Here is a 23,229-nt window from a genome sequence, read left to right on the forward strand (position 1 = left end):
AAATATAAGTACATCTTTTCCAGTCGTTCAAATCAAAACTCTTAACTTTGAATCTCACAGAATCTACTTTGGCTATGTCTGAAAAGCCGAGCAGGGTGTCAGGGCCACCTGTCAGCTGGACTGAGAGTGAGGGAGATACTGGCTTCTTGAGGGAGAATCTTGAAGCCAAAATAATTAAAATGACAGATGGAATTTATTAAGCTTGTTTCCAGGCACTATTGTAAAGGCAATGCTGCAACCAAAGCATTACTATTATCTCTATTTTGCTATTTTTCTTGTTTTATCTACATGTTTATAATACATAAAGAATATATTCACTGTGAAAAAGTTGGTACATAAGTCCTTTCTACTTATTATCTCTATTTTATACTTAAGTAAACTGAAGTAAAGAGGTGAAGTAAATTACTCAAATGCTCATAGCTTGGAAGTTAGAGCCAGGATTGAAACATAGACAATTACAGCCCATTCCTGCTGCTTCTTGTAAAAGAGCTTAGGAAGAATGGAAAATAGAGATGCCCAGTCTCTTTTGCTTATTCATGTATAAATCCAGCGACTTGGTAGCTCTAAGTCCCAATGGGATAGAGAGAGTCACTGATTCAGTTGTTGTCAAAACATTGGCAAGGACAGTATTCTCTGAGATTCTGTCCCAGAAGTTCTAAGAAAAGAATTCCTCACAGCCACAGCTCTTTTTTATTTTTTTATTTTTTGGTTTCCACCCACAACTTTCTCCATGACTTGATGACTTCCACTAGTTAATTTGATTCCATTCAAAAATTTATTTTTTAAGAACATCTTCAGGGAACTCAAAGAACACTCTGTAGTTGTTTAACAAATACTATTCAACAATGAGCTGAGTTATATTGAAGTCCCTTCTAGCTTGGACATGAAAGAAGACTTGGGATATATGTGTGTCATCCACACCCTGGTTGGTTCTCTAGATGCTGGAGTTGACTTTCTGATAATGCCAAAGCCACCTTCTATGGCCTCCCATTCCCCAGCCACCTTGAGAGTAATGTAGCAAAGGTAATTGCCAACAGCTAAGTAGTCATGGAGTCTCAGGGGTTCTATTTTTCCCCTTTAAAATGGGGGATGGTGCTTGGTTGAAAGATTCTCTTGGTTGAAGGAACTAGAGAAAACAGAGGCCTGAAAGGCAGCTGGTCCCCTTGTTTGGTGTGGAGGGAACTTGTCTTCAGGTTGAATGTCTGATCAGCTTCACTTTCTATATAGTGTTAGTGTTAGTGTTCGATGAAGGACTTAGATAAAGGTTCCTTCCTGTAAAGCTCCTGGTTGACTGACCTATGTACATGCAGCTACAAGACGGGTGGATGTGATCACTTTTTCTCTGCTCATGTATTCCTGTCTCTTCCCTGCGTAGAAGGATGCCCTGCTCCTTCTGACTTCATTTTCTCATGGTGTTTGCTCTTGCCCAGGCGCTGCCCTGGCTTAGGCTCTCCTTGACCCAATAGAGCTCATGCTTACCATGTCTAAGTGACCTGTCTCAGTTAGTTCAGAGTCTTAAGGCTCTTTTGGTTCTTTTCAGAGTAGGAATGAGTTCCATGTTACATCAGTGAGTTCTTTTCATCCTAGGAGCTGTGGCAGAGGCAAGATCATGTGGTACTTAACACAGGCCCAGAACTGTTCCTTCAGGCTTGTGGGTGGCGAGCTATTTCAAGAGAGGCTACATGTGGGCAGGGGTATGGGTGGGTGAGAGGTAAATGTGGAAATAACTATGCTGCTACATCATCCAAAACTGTCCCTTGTCATAGAATAAAGTAATTTCTTGACTGGAATACCCACAGGGAAAACACAATGAGAACTGGTTTTCCTAGTGATGATCTGTAGGTCACAGTTAATCCTAAAGGATTTCTGAATTCTCATACTGACTATTCCACATTCTTGGTGATTACTACAAAAGACCAATACCCTCCTTTGTGGAATCAGCACTCTGGCACGCTGCAGGCTCTGTCATCCGATGGTTTGCTCTTTCCTCAAGGAAGATCCACCTCTCTATTCATGATTACTGCAGAAGGCTGATTACAGCTAGTTTGTTTCCTGCTCTTTTGAAAATGAGGACCTGAATATGACAACTCCCTCTTCACTAACCAGAGCAATGTGTTATCTCCAATACCTTTTGAAGCTGTAAAAAAGATTTTCCTGTATTTGCTCATCACGTCAACTTCACAATATAGAAAAGTATAACATAAAAAGTTTAAGTTGTCAAGTCAAATGCCTTGTCATTAAAAAGGAGAGATCCCTTGTTGTCCATAAGCCACGTTGAAAGACACACATAATACTAGCACAAGCTAAGTGTTAAGCAGAATATGAGAATTCTCCTGTTCTGCAGGTGAGGACATAGATATTCTAGAAAGCAACATGTGACCAGGTAGTGAAAATAAGAACACAACGTCTCCGTGACCCACAAGTCTAATTCTCAAGCTAGACCCAGAAGAAATTCCTTCCCTGACAAATGAGGGACTACACAAGACTGTTCAGGGCACTGTTACTATGGTAGCTGAGACAGTGACAACCAGATGTCCATCAATGGAAGGAATGGATCAGCAAAATGTTATGAAGTCTTCTACACAGTCCTGTGTGGCAGTTGGTTGCAGTAAACTAGACATACACCGAGAAATATGGATGGGACAGATGGAGGGGTTGGGGCATTGTTACTTATGTAAATTAGAAACAGGTATCGCACCAAACAAGACACTAAATTTTTCAAGGATACATTGATAACCAAAGACATATAGTAACAGATAAAGGGGCTGAGTACAGGAATGAGAGTAATGAGAGTTAGAAAGACAGCTGGGCTTGGGGTGGGGGCTTGCACAGCCAGATGATGATGATGGTGATCACAAACGGAGGAATATGATAATTCTTAGTCTTCTATGCCTGAGGTCCAAAGAAGACAATGAGAAAAGTAGAAAGGAGGAAATGTTTGGCTGGGTTAGTAGGGAAACCCGCTTATAATTGGGGCATAATTATAAGGTAGAAGTCAGCACCCTCTGGCTCTAGGACTCCCACCTCCTGCCCTGCCCCCCACACTCTGCTGCTGGAAGCCCCGGGGCACTGGCAGCTCGGTTCTTCTTATCCTGTCTTCTAGCTGTTATCAAACAGAGGAGGAGAATGGAAGTCCTCAAGGAGGCTGAGTGCCTAGGAAAGAGGGATCCTGAGATAATGGAGAAGTAGAGGTGAATCCCGAGCTGCAACCAGGCCTCCATCTGAAAACCAGCCGGAAGTGGTTCCAGTTCTGCGCTCCGACTTCTCAGGCCCTGGGTTTCCTCCTTGCCAACGTGAGGTGGTCTAATCAAAGCAGTGCTCCAGGACACCTTGTGATTCTCCCTCCCAGAAGCTCCGAGAAGAGGGTTGTGCAGCTGAGATGGAGCTCAGAAAATATCAACCCTCCTTTCACTTGTAGCCTGACAGAGGAGACATCCTGTTTCCTGTCTGACCCAAGACAAAGTGCGCAAGAAGAGATCGCACCCCAGCCGACTTCCTGACAGACAGAGCCAAGCAAACACGCTGGCTTGCTCTGAGCCTTTAAAAATTCCCCCTTAGATTTCTAAGGAAATGTGAGGCGAAGAGATAAGACAAAATCAGCATGTTTAAAGATGCCCTTTGGGGGCTGTTTTGTCATTTTTTTGGAAGGGTTGATCATCCAGGATAATCTGAAGACTAGGAAATAAAGGAGAGTTAGACTTGGTACAGGAACCATCTGAAAGTAAGTTCCTCTTCTAAAATGCCTCTTCTAAAAGTTAAAAAGCAAGAACACTTTAAAAGCAGTGCTCTTTTCATTAACGACTTTATTAGGGGAGTACTGAAACATCCTCCAACTCATTGTATCTCTGCAATTTCTCTGTTTTCCCCAAGACTTTTTCTTTCTCGCCTTATTATATGAACCACAGCTAGAAAAGTTGATTACAGTCAATATTAACATGCATCGCCTCTTTGGATGGCCCAAGTGCCAAGCTTCGCCACAAAGCGCCACTGCTCACCTCTGCCATCCCCGGTGCCAGGTTTCACCGGAGTCAGGACTGTGAATTGTTTGTTTTCAATATGTAGCACAACTCTGTGGCTCCGGAGGAGAACGTCTTTTGAATCCTAACGCTGAATTATGTGTCTGCATGCTGCCTGACCCTCATTCATTTCTCAGAATGTTTGAGTGTGTTTTGTGCAAAGCGACAAAGATGTCCCGCTCTGTGGAATCAGCACTCTACGGCACATTGCGGGGTCTGTGGTCAAATGGGCTGCTCTTTCCCCAAGGAAGATCCACCTCTCTATTGGTGATTACTGCAAAAGACCAGATGTTTTCCTTTAACCTCCTATTGGTTCTAATCTCCCTCAATCTTTGATCCTGGCCCCACTTGAAAGTAACCCCTCATTTAGCTCTTCTTGGGTGGTCCTGAGTGGAGATTTAGTTAATTCTAACTTCTTGTACAGTCTTTCCCCATGTGCTTCCATGGTAAAATTCTACCTTTTTAATTGCTAAGAGGAAAATTGTTAATCCTTTTGATTCAGGGAGTGGCATAATAGCCTTAAAATTGGCAACTTAATTGAAAAACTCAGAAATTGCTGACTCTTTATGGCAGTTCTTTACTAACATTCCCCTCTTCATTCTTTGCTTCATTTTTAAAAAAATAAAATTTGTTCCCTAAAATGTCCTTTCAAAAGACTATCTAATTGTCTTTCTATTCCAAGATTCTGTTTGGATTTCACGAATGCTCTCAAGGATTTTTCTGCTTGTTACAGATGAGTTTGATGGGTTATTATAGAAATATTCCCTGGTAGACAGAAGGGACATGTGACATTGACTAATGGGAAATAGAAATTCTTCCCCTCCCTTCTCTCCCATTATGTAAGGATAAACAACTTAAATTGCCACTCTTGGATTCCAAGGGTTGTCTAGTCTACACATGTCAAATATCAGTGTGAGTTTAGAGATTGGGTTATTCTGAATTACAACTGGTACATATTAGTATTCTCTTGACTTCATTATCAAAAGCTAACCAAACACACTAGCTTTTTTTGAAAGAGACCTCCAATTTTGCTCTGGGTTCATGAAAGCAAATTCCTTTAAAAAATTCTGGGACTAGAAGGGTTTCTGAGTTCTTGGCATATTTCATTGATCTTACGAATAGAGAAAAGGTCAAGGATTTTGCTTATTTGTTTTCCATAGGCACTCTAAATTTTCAAAGATTTGGAGTCTTCTAAGGGACTTTTAAGAGACACTTAATTTGTTACAGATGCATTAACATATTGAATTTATGTGAAAGAATGAGGGCCAGGCAAAGGATATTTGGTTCATTATTTATTAGTAGAGCTAGTCAATACTTCCCTGTTTTAACCAAGTGATGGTTTGGCTCTATTCAAGAAGCCATCTCTTAATATTGCTGTCCTCAGCAATTAACGTACACTGAGAGGGTGGATGTGCCCTTATTATACTCAACCATGTTGAATGTTAGACGATGTGGGCCTATCTTCCCTTTCTACAGATTGGACATGGCACTTCTGCATAATTATCTCAAAGTGTGTGCAATCCAACATGAAACTCATTAGTGAGGCCTACAAATTGTGCAGGATCTGAGCCCCTTTCCCTGTCAAGCTTCATTTCCCACCATGTCCCCGTGGCTTTTTTGTCCCACCCGGCTGTTTTCCAGTGCCTCTGACACACCATGGTTTCTCCTCCTTCGTGGCAAACTGTTCCTCACAGTCTCAGGGAGGACTTTTGTCCCACCCCTGCCTCCTCAGGGCGGACTTCTGTTCCTCATTGTATCACATCTGGTTATAACAAGTTCATCTACAGCCTGTTCTTCACATCAGAGCTCCAGTTTTACTTTTGTTTTGAGTTTTATTTGTCTTTCTACTCTGTCTTGAGAGCTCCAGGTGGACAGAAACATGGTTGAGATTCGTTTACTCATATGTCTCCGGTGCTTGAGAACTTGGCTGCCTGGGCATGGTGGTGCATGCCTAGAATATCAGGAAGGGGCTGAGGCAGGAAGATTGCAAGTTTGAGCCCAGCCTGAGAAATGTAACAAAATCCTGTCTCAAAAAAATAACAAGTGAAAAACGTGGTGGAGATGTAGCTCAGTGCAAAATCCCTGGACTCAATCTCCAGGGCAGGAAGAAACAGACAAACAACAACTTGGTAGCAAGTGCTCAATAACTGTGAAATGAGTGAAGGAGTGAATGAATGAATCATGTTAAGTTTCACTTGAACCGCATTCAATATGTTCATGGGTCAAATCAAAGTTTTTAATTCCGAAGCCCATATTTTCACTGGTACTTGCATCTCCTCTCTGCGGTTGTTAAATTTCTAAAGAATCAAAATGGCTCTTGCTGTTTTACTTGCCCAATCCTCAGTGCACTCTGAGACAATTATAGGGGTCAGGACTACAGGGAACAGAGAACACCATACCGTGTGCTGCTCTTTCTGCTGTACACCTGAAACCTACAAGTTAAAGAACTGAAGAGAAAGCAGAAATAGTTCAGAAAGGCAAAAAATAACCTAAAGGGCATGGGGGGAGGGGGTGTGGGCATGTGGACCCTGGTTAATGACTCATCTGAGTCTCCAGGCTGAATTAGGGCATCAAAAGCCTTCGGGTTTCTCTATGCATCAATGAAAGTCCTGTGGCATTAGCTATGCAAATTGCTGAGCCCAAGCAATTCTTTCCCGCAATGATACAAATCAAAATGGAAAATCAAACTGCACCATGCCACATTTCAATTACCTGTCTTTCCCTTTGTCCCAAGATACAGTCATATGGCACTTCTGCTCCTTCAGAGGATTTTAAAATATCTTTTCAGCAGGCTTCTCAGGCCTCAGTGTAGCCTTTGGAGGCCCTGCATACACAGGATGAGCCCAAAGAACAGCTTGTGGTGGTAGATTCCCACTTCAATAATGCCCCAAACCCTGGAGTTTCCTATCAGATTAGAGCTGATCAAATCCAAAGTCTTTTGTTCAAAATTGGCCTTTAGAAACAGAAGATAGAATCTGATATTAAAAGTAGCTCTATAAAGTTTTTCACTTATTTCACTATTGTTTGGCATGTTTTAATGTGTGTTTTTCTTTAAAAGCATGTTTTGGGGTGGCTTAATACCAGAATCTAATTTTGATCTATTTTCTACTCACATTTGCTTGGGGGTCTTTTTGCTGCTGTATTGAACCAGACAAATGTAAGCTTTTCTAGTAAGAAAGGTTCATCTTTCAGCTGGTTAACCGTCAAAGGGAAAACATAAATTTATCAAACTATTTCTTCTCTAGTCTATCCATTTCTGACCAAATTTAGAAACAAAAATTGGAAAATCTCACACTTCCAAATGAGTCCCTGTGGTAAGTAGAACCTCAGTTCTTTTTTTTAACCACACTGCACATGATAGTGCTTTAAAAAGCATTTAAACATAGGTAATAATGTGTCTCAGAGACTGGAACTATTGATTTATAAAGTTAGGTGTGAATAAAATCTAAAGACAAATAGTGTATCATTAAAAAGTGAAATAATATTATTTTGATTCATACTTGACAATTTTTCGCAAGAATGTTAAGCTCTCACATAAATATATGGTCTCCCCAGCTGTTCAAATAGTATGATTAATTAAATGGATTCTGTCTGAAAACCAACACTGGCTCTTGTTCTCAAATTGCAAATATGCCCAATGTAAAGAAAAATGTAAAAGTATTCCTTGGGCATCTACTACATTTGAGGTAAATAATTAATATTGTTGAAATTCCAATGAATTGCTCAGATGTGTATATGAGTTCATGGCCTGTGTGCATGTGTGTGTGTTTCAATGACAGCAAATTTCACCTATAAGGAACTTTGCTATCTCATGCACAAAGAAAGCCAAGAACCTGTTAAAAGTCAGCAAAAAAGACGTCCTAGAAGCCCAGATACAGATAATCAAAGTCAACAAAGTCAACTCCCTACAACTCATGCATTTAAATATGGAAAGAAAAAAATAGACTTTGCACAGATGATTGCTGGTTTTATTTTAGTACAAGTCAAATAACTTGCATAGAGGATATAAAGCAAGAAACAGTTACGGAAGCAAAGTGAAATAGTAAACTGGGAATGGAGATCGAAAGGCCTTAATTCCAGGTAGATTGGTGAGCAGAAGAAAGTTACTAAGTCAGCAATAGACACCGTTCGTTGTATCCCTTAGGAAAATTAATGTGAAGTGTGTGGAATATGTTGTAAAGGCTGGAAATCAAAGGTGATTAGTTATCAGACTATTGCATTACTCCTACAGCATTAATCCAAATGAGCAGAGATAAAGTTCTGAACAGGTTAGGGAGCAGAAAATAAAGTCTGAGGAGAGTTAAGAGATACAGCAGAAGTTCAAATGGGAAGGGGCACAAGGGAGTGGGGCGGGGAGGGAAGAAAGGGAATATGGATAAAAATTTAAAAATAAAATAGAATGGAAGGAAAACAATACAAACAAAGTTTTGTAAAGGAAGAGGGTGGAGAAGGATTGAAAGGAAGGGAAGGAAATGGAGAAAAAAAGAATCCAGATGTATTAAGTACAAATACAAATGCCCTACAATGAATGCTATCATTGTATATGTCAAAAGTGTACCAATAAAATTGTGTTTTTAAAAAAGAGACACTAGAAGTCGAATAAAAAGGACTTGTGAATTGTTTGGGTTGGGGAGGGGCAAAGAGAGAAAAGAAACAGAAGAGAGAAATTATAGAGTGTCTTCAAAAATTCAAGTCCATCACAGTCTATACATAGTGCCACTAGCAGAAATCAGAAACAGATGAGGAGAAACAAATACGCACGGAGGTGAAGGAAGATGGAAGGGTTTTCTACCAGGGTCTGGAAACTTAGGGTTGGACCCCACTAAAATCAAGCATAAAAGCAAATTTCCAAGTAACCCATGTTTACTGAGTACTTTAAAAATATGAGTCACGTGCCTTTACATTGTTCACATATTTAATATTCACAATTCTCCTGTGAGGTAAGCACTAGCTTAATTTTGAAAATTCTTTCCTACTTAGTTAAAAAGTGTGAAAATAATATAAAATCCCCAAAAAAAGTTTAAACTACAGGTAAGCATGACGCATCAAAAGGGAGAACAAGGGATGACGTTTTGAGCAAATTTGTCTTTGTGATAATGTTTATAGAAAATTAGAACCAATTTAGAAGAAAGATGCTTCAAGAGGAAGTTAATAGCTTCATAGAAAACATCAAAACTACAAGAAATCAGAAAAAAGAATGGGGAAATGGGGAAAGAAATAAGAACCAAGATATATCATGTAAAGGTACAAACTCCCAATGATGAATGTCATCATGTTGTGTACCTAAAATGTACCAATAAACCTAATGAATTAAAAAAAAAATAAGCACAACAAAACTATTACATTCTTGGCCTCTTTAGGAGAGAAACAATCTTTTCCAAATGACTAAGATCTGGGGTTCTCATTGTCTAGTATCCTAGTAGATAGTTGATGTTAACATAATACCAATCAAAGCTAAATACTTTATGTAATCTTTTACAAAGGCAGAAAAAACTAGCTCCTATGGTACTTACAATCAAAGATCTTTTACACAACAGACTAAACTATTATATAATCAATAAAGTCAGCAAGAAAACATGAATGATTGCACAGTAGTCCCGGCTGTGGCTGTAGCAAGCTTGCTGTGGTGTTTGTAACAAGCTAGGCGGCAGACCTTCCTTCCCAGGCAAGCAGGGACTGGGCCCAAAATAAAATTCTACTAGCAGGGACTGGTATGGGAGTGGGTGTGGTTTTTCTGCACTTTGAAGACTCTAATTAAAGGGAAATTAGAACTAAAGTCTGAAATGTGGGCCGGGGAGGGCCCAGTAAGGGAAGTTCCAAGGCCTTAGCAATGGAGAGCGAAAGCTCAGAGTTAAAGCAATGGATCACATTAGAGAGCTGCCAGCACCATAGCAGAGTGGAGTTTATGTAGAAAGTATAAACTTCTCTAACACAATGAGGGCCAAGTGTAAGGGCAAAGAGAGGACAATTAGTGGCTCAATTATCTAAGTGAAAAAAATGAAAGTCTCATAAATACAAAGGAAAGAATACAAAGAGTTTTCAGAGAATGTGGAAGAAACATTTGTGGAGAGAAACAAGATGAGTACACACATATACACACACATGTACAAGTATGCATAGATGATATACAATATGCATGTATGTATTACATGTACATATATATCAAGATATAAAATAGGACAGCAAGTCTAGCCATTGTTCACTGCGATCAAACAAAAGAAAAACAGGGCTTTAATTTTTAAAGCAGCTTTATTAAACTGATATTGATATGCAAAGAATGATAAATATTCAATGGATATACTTTGATATGCTAATGGAATATACCTAATGGCAAGAGAGTTCTTCTGTCTTAAAAATAATCAAAGCAGGAGATGTCTATTGTTATCATTCTTATTTAATCTTATATTAGTAGTCCAGTCTAATAAAGCAAGAAAGCATAAAATGTACTCAGATAGGAAACAAAGAAGAAACTATACTTCACAGAAGACATTATTGTCTGCGTATAAAATCCTAATGAATATACAAAATAGCACCTACAAGCGAATTTAGCAAGGTCCCAAGCCATAAGGTCAGTTCCTTCAAATCAATTACTTTCATGTATTCTAGCAAAGAACAAGTAACTTAAAAAATACAATGGCTTCAAAAATTTAAATATTTAGGTATATATCTAATAAAAATGTGAAAGACCTCAACCTATTCTATTTCATATGAAAAGTCACAAAATACAGATATAAATATGAAATGCAGAACAACAGATTTTTGTGGAAGAAAACATAGGAGAGCATTTTCATGATGTTGGGCTGTGAAGAATTCTTCTAAATTGTACCAAAGGCATGACCAAAGAGGAGGGGGAAGAAACCCCAACAACTGGAACTTCGGAAAATTTAAAATTTTGTTCTGTCAAAGGGTATTGCTAAGAAGATGAAAGATAAACCTCAAATTGGGACAGAATGTCTACAGATCATATATTTGACAGAGTTTGAATCCAAAATATAGAAAGAACATTCAACACTCAATAAGATAACAGATAATTCAATAAGAGCATAGGCAAATGACCTGAACCAAAGCTTCACTGAAACAGCAAGTACGGGTGGAAAATGAGTACATAAAAAGATGTTCAGCATCATTAGTCACTAAGGAAATGTAAATTAAAAGCACACTGACTTAGCACTATATGGCTATTAGAATTACTAAAAAGTGCTGAAAACCCAAAGGTTGACAAAGATGTGGGACAATTGTGTCCTTGTGTACTGTGCTGGGCGTGCAAACTGTACAGCTACTCTGGTGTTTTCTTCCAAAGCTAAGTGACCCAGCAGTCTCACTTCTAGTTTAAATGAAAACTTATTTTCAAACAGGAACCTCTCTGTAAATGCTTAAAGTAGCGTGATTCAAAATCTCCCTAACCTAGAATGAGTCTCAAATTACTTCCGTGACTGGGTGATCGATCCAATGAGATAGTGCTCAGGAACTACAAGACATGATTAAGACATACAATGGAAGAACCTTACACTCATCATGCTAGTTGGAAGGAGCCAGTTTCAAACGTTGAATGCTGTGTGATTCCATTTATATGGAATTGCTTGGTCAGTGGATAGGTCAGTGGGCGTTTGTCCTGGGTAGTTTGACTATCGATGCTTCAAAAAAGTACTTTCAGATGTTAAACTTAGGTTGCATTCATCTCTGGTGGTACATATGCACCTAACTCTACATCACTGAAATAATAATGTTCATTATATGTGACAGGCAAAAGGGAAGTTCAAAGTGACAACAATCATTTTGGCACTTACAATTTGTGAGTCATAAAAGGTATGCTATGTAGGGCTTTATCTTGGAGCTTGCGGGCAGAGAGGCCGAGGAGAATGACAATAGAAACGTGGAAATACTGAGTTCTCACTGCGTAGCACTGTGCACATGTGTAGCCCTGTGCAGGTGCAAAAGGAGAGCTAACTATATGGGAGGAAAGATGGAATTAGAAACGTGCTTGAGTGTATCATAGATAGGTAAACCCTTTTTAAGAAATCAAAATCAGCAGGCTTCATTGAGCATCTGTTATCTACTGAACGTTGTCATAAACTCTAGGAAGCAATGAGAAATATCAGCATAACACTATATAAAAGAAATGTCACAGGGTGGAGAGCAGGAGATGATATTCTGTGCTCATCTCTGACTTGGCGTGAAAGGTTAGTTACTGGGGTATATGAATTTCTACTTTCTGATCACACACGCTGCTTTTGGCTGTGACAGTCCACAAGCCTTTGACTCTCTAAAAAACACACTTTGTAGCACTGAGCTGACAGCCTGCGGTGACTGGGGAGCAAGGCTTAGACCACTGGAACTGAGGAAACAGATTTCAATTTGATTTTACCAAAGCTCATTGAAAATATTTTCATCTGAAAGTCAGTTATGTTGAACTTTGCAGTAAAGGGTGGGTTAAAATACTCAAAGATTCACTATTTTATTTTTAAAATTAGTTTTATTGGTTTTTATTAGTACGTAGTGTTTACATTCATCTTAGGGAGTAGGTAAATATGCTTAACATGTCTTGATTCTTTTTATTCCTTTTCTTCTCTCCAGCCTTCTCCCTCCCTCGGTCCCTAACTCCCCATAGCCGCTTTTCATCATTATTATTATTCAGTTCATTTTTGTGACATATGATTATGTTGATTATAAGCATTTTGTACATGGACATAATATATCTTAAATCTTTTTATACCCCCTTCCCCTTTCCCTCAACCTCCTCCTTAGTCTCTTGGTTCCCTTCGCAGATGCATAAGACCCATGTCCTTGTTTCCTTTTATCAATTTTTGTTTTGCTCCTTACTTTATTTGTACTTGGGGTTACTCAAGAGAAAGAAACTACACAGTATATAAATCTGTATGCCTGATTTATTTCACTAACATTATGTTTTTAGGGTGTATCCACTTCCCCACAAATGTCCCGAGTTTTTTCTTCTTCTTTATTGTTGAATAATTCCATTGTGTACAGACACATTTTCTTTACCTCTTCATCTGTTGACGGACATCTAGGCAGATTGCAAGGTGAAACTATTAGGAACCGTGCTGCTCTAATCATAGGTATTCATATATCACTATAACATGATGTCATTAACTCTTTTGAGAAGATACTTAGAAGGGGACTCTCTGGGCTCTAGTTCAGTCAATAAAAATAAAATTTTTATTTTTATAAAATGGGTTGTCTTTTTCATCGCAAATTAAAGTTGTTAATTCCATTAAAGTGTGTTAGTTCCAATATGCAACAAGATCACAGTCCGTCCTTTTTTGGCTAGAGGAAAGGATGTATGGCAATTAAAATATAATTACACCTATAATACTATTAGGTCTGTTATACTAGTAAGGGAGAATGAACTCAAAAGAATGATTTTAGTTATAGAATATGAAGTGGAAGTTGAGTAAAGGAGAAAAATCAACCCTCACCGCCCCCACCCCGCACCATCATTAGCTCCTGTGAGTTTAAAACATAGAAGCTCTCTTGCTTTTGGGCCTCTTGGCTCACATTTTCCCAGGTCTCGTTTGTGGCCAGCCATACTAGGGTTTGAGATGAATTCTATTTTGAATTTATGTTGAGGCTTTCTTCAGGAACTAGGACATTTTGTTTGTTATTCCCCATTGTATTTTCATACCTGCTTCTACCACAGCCCTGCTAGCCCTGGTGCTAGATTTCGGTTTGAAATCGTCCTTTCCACACCTATGCATGTGTGCACAGAGATCACATAACTACAGCGTAAACACTTAAGCTATTAACTGTGTGTGCGGACTGGCAAAGTGCAGTGAGTGCGACAAGCGTGGGATCTGGCCCTTAGAGGGTTTTAGAAAGGAAGCCCTGGTAATGGCTCGAGGAGGAGCAGGAGGAGGAGGAGGAGGAGGAGGAAGAGGAGCACGGGGAGGAGAGGAACACCAGTCATGTCAGAGTGCAGGCCTCCGAGGAGGGATTTGGGTAGACGTTAGTCCCTGAGTGGTAACTTCTAACTCCGTGGAATCGCCCGAGTGCTGGCAGTATCTGTAATTTATAGAGCTCCCCCACACCCAGCCAGGGTTTATGCTGGTGAGATGACCTAGATGAGGACTGGCCACCCCAGAACCGTCTCATCAGGACAACCGTGTTATTAGGACATAGGCATTCCGCCCACGTGACGTCTGTCTGACTTGGGAGGAGAAGGATCCTGGAAATTGAGTCCAGTCATCCAGCCAGTGCTTCAGCCGATCATGCCTGTGTAATGAGCCTCCAATCAAAACCGTGGGGAGCTGTGCCTCAGGGGACTCTACTGGTTAGTGAAGTGTCCTGCATTTGAGACCCTTCCGGTTCTAAATCTATGTGTCTCCTCATTGCCCATCCTATTCGTATCTTTTAAATAAAACTTTAATTGTAAGTCTAGTGTTTTCCTGAGCACTGTTCAGTTGAATTATTGAGCCTGGGGGAGGAGTGGGAAGCCCATAATTTTTAGCCAGTGAATCAGAAATGCAGGTGGCTTGGTAACCACAGAGTGGTGGCTGGTGTTTGAGATGAGGACTGTCTTGTGGAGGGCAATGCTCTTAACCTGTGAAATTTGATCTAACTCTGGGTAGTTGTTGGCATTGCAAGCCAGTAACGGGAAATCTAATTGGCCTGACAAAATTGAGTCACACTGTGGAAGACTTGGAAGTCAGACATTGCGCTCGGAAAGGGACTGTGATATGATTTAATAAAATAATAACTGTTTAAATATATGAAATGCTTTTGTGTATGTTGCCTATATATTTACTCTCCTTTCACCCTATGATGTAGGAAGCATTATTAATTATGTATTTAATAGATGAATAATGGAGAAGACTCCACACCATAAAAAGAACAAAAAGACCTCGGACTCCTCTCTAGTTTGAAGTTCGCTGTCTCTGTGTTGACCTGGGGAAAGCCGTCCCTTTCCATGAACTTATTTTCCTTATCAGTATAATAAGAACAGCCCCTCCACTTCTAAGGCTACGGTTCCACATGGTTAAGGTGCATTCTGGGAAGTCACAGCTTATTGAAGTAGTCTTTAACAGCCAATTAGACTTTGAACATCCACTTGTATTATCAACAAGTATTTGTTGAACATCTGACAGGTTCCATATGCGTTGTTTTGGACAAGGAGGGATAAGCAAAATGGGCATAGTTCTGTCCATTCAGAGCAGTCATTGCCTCAATATCCACCTCCCCAATGGGGTAATTTCCCTTTTTATTTCAAATGAGATTACACTGAAATAGTCAAACTGAAAGGGAGAGGTGAGAAAAGATCACAGATTATCTGCACAGGGCGGGGAGGAGACGGGGAACGCACTTCGCCTCCAATTGGGAGAATAAGAAGCTGAATAGAGATGGCACATGATGGATGGACTGTGGCCTTGTGAAAGCCGAGTGATTTTAGCATTAGGTAATGATTTTGTGGAACAAGCCCCAACAGTAGTAATAAGTCTGTGGATCTGTACATGAGTTACAGGGCAAGTAGGACCACTACTCTACTTACCTCCTCTCCTCTCATGTTCAAGGAATAACATAACAGGCGCACAGCCTAGAGATAAGAAGAGACCTTGGGATTTGGAGTGGAGAATTCAAGCAGAGAAAGAGATGAGACTTTCTGGGCAAAGCAACATTAAACATTAATAAAGACCATACTAATATTTTGAAACTTGGTAGCTCTCCAGACCCAGTTAAGGGTACTTTATGAACATACAAATTTTGCCCTGGACCTTTTTATAAGCAGAATTTCTAAAGGAGGAGATTTAGGAATAAGGCCTCCAAGAAGAGTCAGTTGCTCTGCTGGCTTTGAGAACATCTGGGTTACCCAATTGTCAGATGAGGATGGCTTCTAGAGACTCAGAGGCCTATTATGGACAGTTATTGTAATTTGCTAATATGATGTTATTTTTATGAGTAAATCAGTTCAATTTGTAAAATTATGGATTTGCAGGACCTTCTTTTCATTTCCTTCCATCTGTGTATTTTTATTCTCAATTCCTTTTGCTAGCATTTGAAATCTTGGGAGGTAAGATGTGTTTTGTTTTGTTTTGGGGAGGGTGGAGAACAAATGTTATTTTCTGTAGTAGAAATTGGCTGGTTGCTTTTGGTGAAATCTCAAGGAAAGAGTGGAAGGTAGGGTTTAGCCATCAAAATCATTTGAACTAACCAAATCAACAATAAATCACAAACTCTAGATTTTTGTTTAAAGGGGAATAGACCAAGGCAGTGGATTGCAAATTAGCCAGGCCACGACTTGCTGGCTCTCATTCATTTTGTAAACAAAAGCAGGCCTGAATTCAATCAAACATTACTTGTTAAAGTAAACTAGCAAAAGCTGGTGAAAATTAAAGTAGAACAGAAGATGATTTCAATAATTTTATTCTCCAGCTTTTAGCTTAAAACAAAACAAAACACAAAACAAAAAACCTATCCACCATTCCACTCCACGGGGCATATCCTTCCTTTCAAGATACTTTCATGAAAATTGAGCAGCATTTTAGTGGTGGTTATGCACATACTAAAGAGTGCTACCCATAGAACTGTGTAAATTGCCGCGAGAGCAAAATTCTCAAGGTTATATGTGTAGTTTTGACAATATTTTAGGGCCTTTTAAATGAGAGAGATGGCACTCGAGGCTGGCTAAGCTTAAGGTCTAATTAATTGATAAATCCCATGTGTTTGCTATGTTCTACTTGTTTGAAGTGGCATTGAGAGGTTACTTGGTGCTATTTTTTGTTTAGGTTTTAATCTAGGGAGAGTTATTGAGTTTCTCCTTAAACTGAACAAAGCCAGAGGGGTTTTGCTGTATGAGACTAGAAACAGGTGGAGCATTGCTTTTTTCCTGAGGTGATGTGTCCCGTGGGAGTGACAAGGGCAAGGAGGAACATCATCGGAACCCCTAGATGCGCCAAGTCCTAACTCTGTAGCCCTAACTTAAATTCTCCTAGGAGTTCAGGTAGAACTGTCATTCGGGGGGTTGGAAAGGGGCAGGGATCCAGGGGTTATTTCTAAGAGCTTGGGGAGTAGGAATAGCTGTCCAGCCGTGCACCTGGGCCAAAAGTAATCCTGAGTCACGGCTTGAACTCCTTCCACCTGTGAGCTTGCATTATGTCCAGCAGCCAAAAGAGGTGTTGATGCCTTTCAGGCCTCGTTTGTCTATGATGAAGTTCCACCCACCACAGAAGGACTCAGGGGAGTTTCCCTGCGGGCTCTAAGTCTTGATGTATGTTTCCCCCAGGCTTTTCTCTGTTTTCCCTGCATTCTTGACAGCGAGGTAGACACCATAGATATTTGGCCTGCAAGATAATACACAGTGTGTCCTAACTGTGCAGAATTAAGAGGGTAAATTCTGGTATGCACCAACCAACTGCTGCTGCTGAAAAACAGAGCGAAACTAGAGCAGCGGTACACTCAGCTTTGGAATCAGCTTGCGAGGCCAACTCTTTGCAGTGCCCCCTCAAAACCACCCACCATCACCAACCATGCTTCAGAAGAACTGGGGATGCTGGCTGTGGGTTTGTACTCAGGGGAGCAGCCATTGTGCAAACTCAGCTTGGGTGGAAGTGGAAAGATGCTCTGCCACCTGCCTACTCCGAGCTCTCAGGCACCGCACCAGAAGAAGATCTTTTCAATGCCTAATAATGATGTGGATATAAAGTAATTTTATTATTTACATATTCGTTTTATTTATTTACTTCAAATTACCTTCATTATGGGTCCTCTTGGAAGCAAGAAATGGGATGAAATGACCTCTTGTAATTCCTCTCATCGTATGACGCTCAGGATGATTTGTTTCAATGGTCCCATGGGGGTAGAAATCATTTCTCCTGACCCTTAAAACATCAGTAATGGAGGAGCCTTTTCTGTTTTAAGGTTGCATCTTTGCTCTGGAAGTCCATGGTTCTATTTCAAGAAATGTTAAATTGTTGTCTTCCATCTATGGAATTGACCCAATAACCAGCTACAAAAATGTAAGGGTCCTGGCTTACATTCTTAACAGTGCCAGTAAACAAGAGCAGTTTCCTAGTTCCCCTACCTTGATACCTGCTCTCCTGGGGTGATCAGAACCTACATTTCACTGTTCTACCTCAGCTTTGCCTCCTTTGTGTTTATTCCGCTGCTGAAAGATTCAGAACATCCCTTTTTCTAGCACACATTGTTTGTCTGAAAATACACCTGGAAGCTGCCCAATTTGGAAATGACTTAAATTACAAAAAAAGCACAGCTGTCTTTAACAGCTCTAGGAGTTCATGCAACGAGCCTACAATTTATTGAGTAGGATTAGATGCTTATTGCCTATGACACTTTAAATACCATTACATTGAAGTTTATACAAGAAAGTCCAAGTTTAAAACTGGAATCTTAGCAATAACAGCTGGGCCATTTGTTTATGTGATAGGCAGGAAAGAATGACTTCTGTAATCTTTGTCTTTGGCTTCGGGATTCTGAAGGGGAAAAAAAAAGAGATGGGGAACAGGGAGAAAGAAGCTAATTTCAGATTCTCAAGTTGAGCTGAGCACCGCTGGCTAATTTGTCCCTCATGTTAAGACCTCAGCCCAGGTTCTTCTTGTATCCTCTTGCTCCCTCACACCTGACAAACCGGCGTTTGAAATACTGGAGCCCACCTCGAGGACAGCAAGGGGTGTGTTGCTAGCTGCTTGCAGCTCTCTCCCCCAGGCGGCTCACATTCCGCAGTTTGTTTCTAGCATGAAAGACTTTGTTTTAAATCATAATAGCAACCAGGCTGTAATCACATTAGAGCGCACATGGAGAACTTGCAAAAAGTCATGTGTTTTGGATTTGACATTCTGATTTATGGTTGTGTGCTCCAGTTACACAGCTGCGATCTCATTTTCCGACAAAGATGTTTTCTATTTTTCTATTACTTTGCTTCACCCTGTCTTTATGTTGGGGAAAATGAAAGCCACCAGGTGAAATCATAACATAAGTACAAATATTTTCATGTTTGGGTTGGACAGCGTAATAAATGGTGTGTACTGGCGTTTCAAACACAGCTTGTTATTTTTGAATAAAAGTGTAAAGGGAATTGCTTACTTAAGGTAATAGCAAATTAGAGAGGTACGTAGAAATTTGTTTGTAAGACCCAGAATTATCCTACAAACTTTCTATTCCCATCACCTGATATCAATTTCCAGGAGGGGACTTGAACAAGTAATGTTCCATTCTGCAGGTATAGGTAAATTGAGCTGCCTACTTATTATGCTGATTTCACAGAATTCTGAGAGGTTCAAGGTTGGGAAGCTGTAAAAAATAATATTTGTGAGCCTGTTCATTGTGCACATGAGGAAGGCAAAACAGAGCTGTAAAGGGACTTGCCCACAGTCATGCAGCTGGTTATGAACAGAACTCGGACTACAACTCAAATTTCTTTTCCCCCAGCTCAGTATGTTTTCTACCATTTAAATGCAAATCGAATGGCAAATTGATTGGTAAGCTGACCACCACCCCAAAGCACATTCCAAATTAGCTTTCTGTCAATATATAAGAAAAAATTATTTTCCATTTTTGTTGCTTCTTGAAGTGTAAATATTTTTTTCTAAGGTTGATAGAAATTAAGACTCAGACCTGGCTTATCAGCACACTTGGCTCACCATTCTATTTTAGTCTGAGGGATGTTATTGGCAATAAATGTAGCCATCTTGAACTCACAGGTATTAAGATTTAACATATTTCTCTATTTTACAACATGTAAATGAGTCCAAGTATAATCAACTTATTGTCAATTCGATACATTCTTGATGAAGAGGTAAAAAGTACTTGTATATGAAAAATTAAATATAGTGAAGGAATGCCTGGGTACGAGCAGTCTCACTCAGAAACCTCTCTAAAAATGGGAAGAACGTTAGAGCTCTATGGTTTGGATCATCATTTGGTGCCTGTTTTCTTCTTGTATAGATTCAGTCGTTAGGGGAGTATTTTGAATCCTATGGTCAGCTCATTAGGGTTTTTACACAGAGGAGAAAAGCCCTTACACAAAGGAATTAAATACTTTGTTTCTTAGTAGGATTTTCTACGTTGTAGACAATGAGTAGAATCGGGTCCTCTTTTTCAGGGAGCAGAGAGGCAATAGGAGGGCAAGAGTTCTGTTGATGATTATTTTTCACTGAATGCAGGTGAATAGATGTTCACCAACGTTTTAGATTCTCTTGTATATGAGAATAATCCTCCCAAGTAGAGTGGGGGCACTGATGTCTCTCCCTCATCCTCTATTCTCCTCCTTTCCAGCTGACAACACCAAGATTTTCTTGGAAAGTGACTTCTATTCCAAGCTCGTCTGTGAAGTGAACATCATGTCATCCCACCCTGAGCCTAAAGTGAGCTGACCCTAAAGCCAATCCATTATTTCACCTGCTCTCCGGTGGTGGTGTTGGATTATGGTGGGTAAATGGCATTGTGGGCCAGTGAGACTGAACCTGAGGATTTATAGAGACACTGCCATTCAACAGAGAAGGTCAGAAATCAGCAAGTGCGTTTTTTCTGTGTCCTTAGTTTCAGAGGGGACTCCTGGAGCTTCTACTGAAGCTTACTTTAAGGAAAGACGGAAGGAGAGAGAGAGAGGCACATTTCCCGTTACATGGGTTGTGCTGCTGGCTCAAGCTTCTGCTGCTGACACCTGCCTTGGTGGGTTGTCATCTGTCTCTTGTCTGGGAAGTGCTGGGAGGAGCATCAGCCAGAGTGGTAGCTCCTATAAATCACAGCTCTCACCTTGGCAAGGATGGTAAGGGTGACTGCTAGAGGCTGAGGGAGAAAAGCTGTTTGGTGAAGACAGTGCGATGTTGAGAAATGTATCTTTGGCTGACAAGATAAAATAGAGTAAGATTACTGTAGATTTCATAAGTCTTTTTTTTTTTCCTGTATCAGGGATAGAACTGAGGACCTTGTACTTGCCAGGTAGGTGCAGCACCCTGAGCTACATCAACAGTCCCATATGTCTTATTTTGTTCTCTGTTCTTTACTAGAATATTTATAAAAATAAATTTAAAAATTGCCTAGAAGATTCCACCTACTATTAAAAATGAGGTCTGCTGTTAAGTTTTATTTTTTATTTTTTAGACTCTCACAGCTTCTTTCAGAGGTCTTCAGTGAATGGTGTACTCTGACTCACCCCTATTGCTGTAGGATAAGCTTTAGACTCAAGATCCACTTTGTCACAACAAAATACTCTCCTGCACAAGTAGCCACCCTTAATCCAAATCCAAAAGTGTGGTTTCTGTTGCCCATACATTTTCAGAGGACCACTGTATGACTTCTGAGCATGTGACATTCTGGGAATGCTTCACTAGCTACATATCAGCGTGAGAGAGAAATGTCCATTTCTATAGGCCATCTACCAATTAAACATCTTGTCAACTAAAATGTACATCCAATTTGTACTGATAATTTTATAAATAAAATGGCATTTGTCTGAAATAATGTGATAAAGTAGAAACTGCCTGTACCATTGAATTTTATGGGTCCTTGAAAGTCACTGGGTTTTTACATTTTTCTTTATCTTTCTTTTTTATTTCTCTCTCTTTCTCTATCCTTCCTTCCTCCCCTTCTCTCTTTACTCTTACTCTCTCTGTCTGAAGCTGCTATAATTAAATACCATATACTTGATTGTTTATAAGCAACAGAAATTTATTTCTCACAGTTCTGAAGGCTGGGAAGCCCCAAATTAGGGCATTGGCATGTTTGGTGTCTGGTGAAGCCTCACTGTCTGAGCAACAACTATCTCCTTCCATTTAGGAGGCAAATCAGTTCTCTGGAGCTCTTTATAAGGGTACTAGTCCTATTCATGAGTACTGTACCCTAATGACCTGGTTGTTACCAAAGGCCCCACTTTTTCATGTCATCATCTTGGGGTTAAGATTTCAACATAGGGATTTGGTGTATGTGTGTGTGGGGGGGTGGCATAAATATTTAGCCTACTACACTTTTAGTATCATAAAAGGATTTTGTTTCTGTTGTCCATGACCTGCAGCATTGATCCCCAGCCTTTTTGGCACCTGTGACTGGTTTTGTTGAAGAAAAGTTTTCCACAGATTGAGGGTGAGCGTTTGTTTTTAGCTTCTTTTGTTTTATTAGTACATTTTAAAAAATTCATAATAATTACATTCCCAAGAGCTAGCATCACTACCTCAGCTCCACCTCAGATCATCAGACATTAGATTCTCATAAGGAGCTGCAACCTAGACCCCTGGCTTGCACAATTCGTAGGAGGGTCGAGGCTCCCATTGGAATCCAGTGCTACTACTCTGAGAGGAGGTGAGTGGGGAGCCATGGTGGCTGTAAACACAGATGAAGCTTTTCTCACTGGCCCAATGCTCACCTCCTGCTCTGCTGGCACTTGTACTGGTCCGTGGCCTAGGCTTGGGGATCCCTCACCTATAGAATGAAAGTTTCTAAAATAAGCCAGGGAAGGATGTGTGCTCATAGAACCTGAATAGTACCATCCTATTCACCATCATCATAGGTCCTTTACTACGTAGAGACCTTGAAGGCTTGTGAGACTCACCTGAAAGTGAATGTGAAATGATGAAGCTGCCCACCTACTCTCTGCTTCAGCATACATTTATTGATATTATTCATGCTCAGAGGGGACTTTCCAAGAAGTTATTGAAGGCTAAGTTTCAGGACCCTGTACAGTACTTGCATGTCCTTCCAAGTACCTGGGAGGGATCCCAGCAATTTTTACTTGTAAGTTTCTATTTTTTTTTTCTAAAAAGAACTTTCTAAAATTGTGTAAGTCCAAGGATTCACAAAAATGGGATATCTTGGTCTCTGTGTTTCTCTTGGAAGGTAGAAGCAAAGAGAAAACAAAATTCATGATTTTAGTTTGAGCCCCTGATCATGATGACTTCACCAGCTACAGGGAGTTTAAAATATTCTCTTCCTCACTACATACAGACATCACAGCCTTCAGAAGAAGCACCTTTGGCTCTTCCTAGGGTCAGGAGGAGCTGCAGGGCTGTATAGTCTTCATGGCTAGTGAAAAAGCAGTGAGTATGTAGATGCAAAATGTCAGGACTTCTAGTATTTGTTACTAGTCTTTGGATAGGAGTGTGACCACACAGGCTGAGTGTAAGCAAGTGGGCATAGGAACACTGAGAAAAGAACCTGAGAAACAAGAAGAAAACAAGCGCATCCGGGTTGAAGGAAGATTCTGTTTTCAAGAGCTTAAGAGTTTGTGTTAGTCTTTTGAAAAAAGGATTGGCAA

The 23,229-nt window shown here is 40.1% G+C and overlaps 1 long non-coding RNA gene across 4 annotated transcripts in view; it reads left to right on the top strand.

Moving 5' to 3' along the window:
• The window catches only part of LOC104867965, a 338,035-nt gene that overhangs the window by 299,973 nt on the left and 14,833 nt on the right, over positions 1-23,229 (top strand). For all 4 annotated transcript variants that reach the window (XR_002025640.2, XR_002025642.2, XR_002025643.2 and 1 more), the window contains 2 exons: positions 20,256-20,481; positions 20,892-20,921. This is a non-coding gene — a long non-coding RNA (uncharacterized LOC104867965). The remainder of the gene's footprint in view (positions 1-20,255; positions 20,482-20,891; positions 20,922-23,229) is intronic.

Source organism: Fukomys damarensis, unplaced genomic scaffold (genome assembly GCF_012274545.1).
Source record: "Fukomys damarensis isolate Sample0158 unplaced genomic scaffold, DMR_v1.0_HiC HiC_scaffold_17, whole genome shotgun sequence".
In the NCBI taxonomy this organism is placed as follows: domain Eukaryota; kingdom Metazoa; phylum Chordata; class Mammalia; order Rodentia; family Bathyergidae; genus Fukomys; species Fukomys damarensis.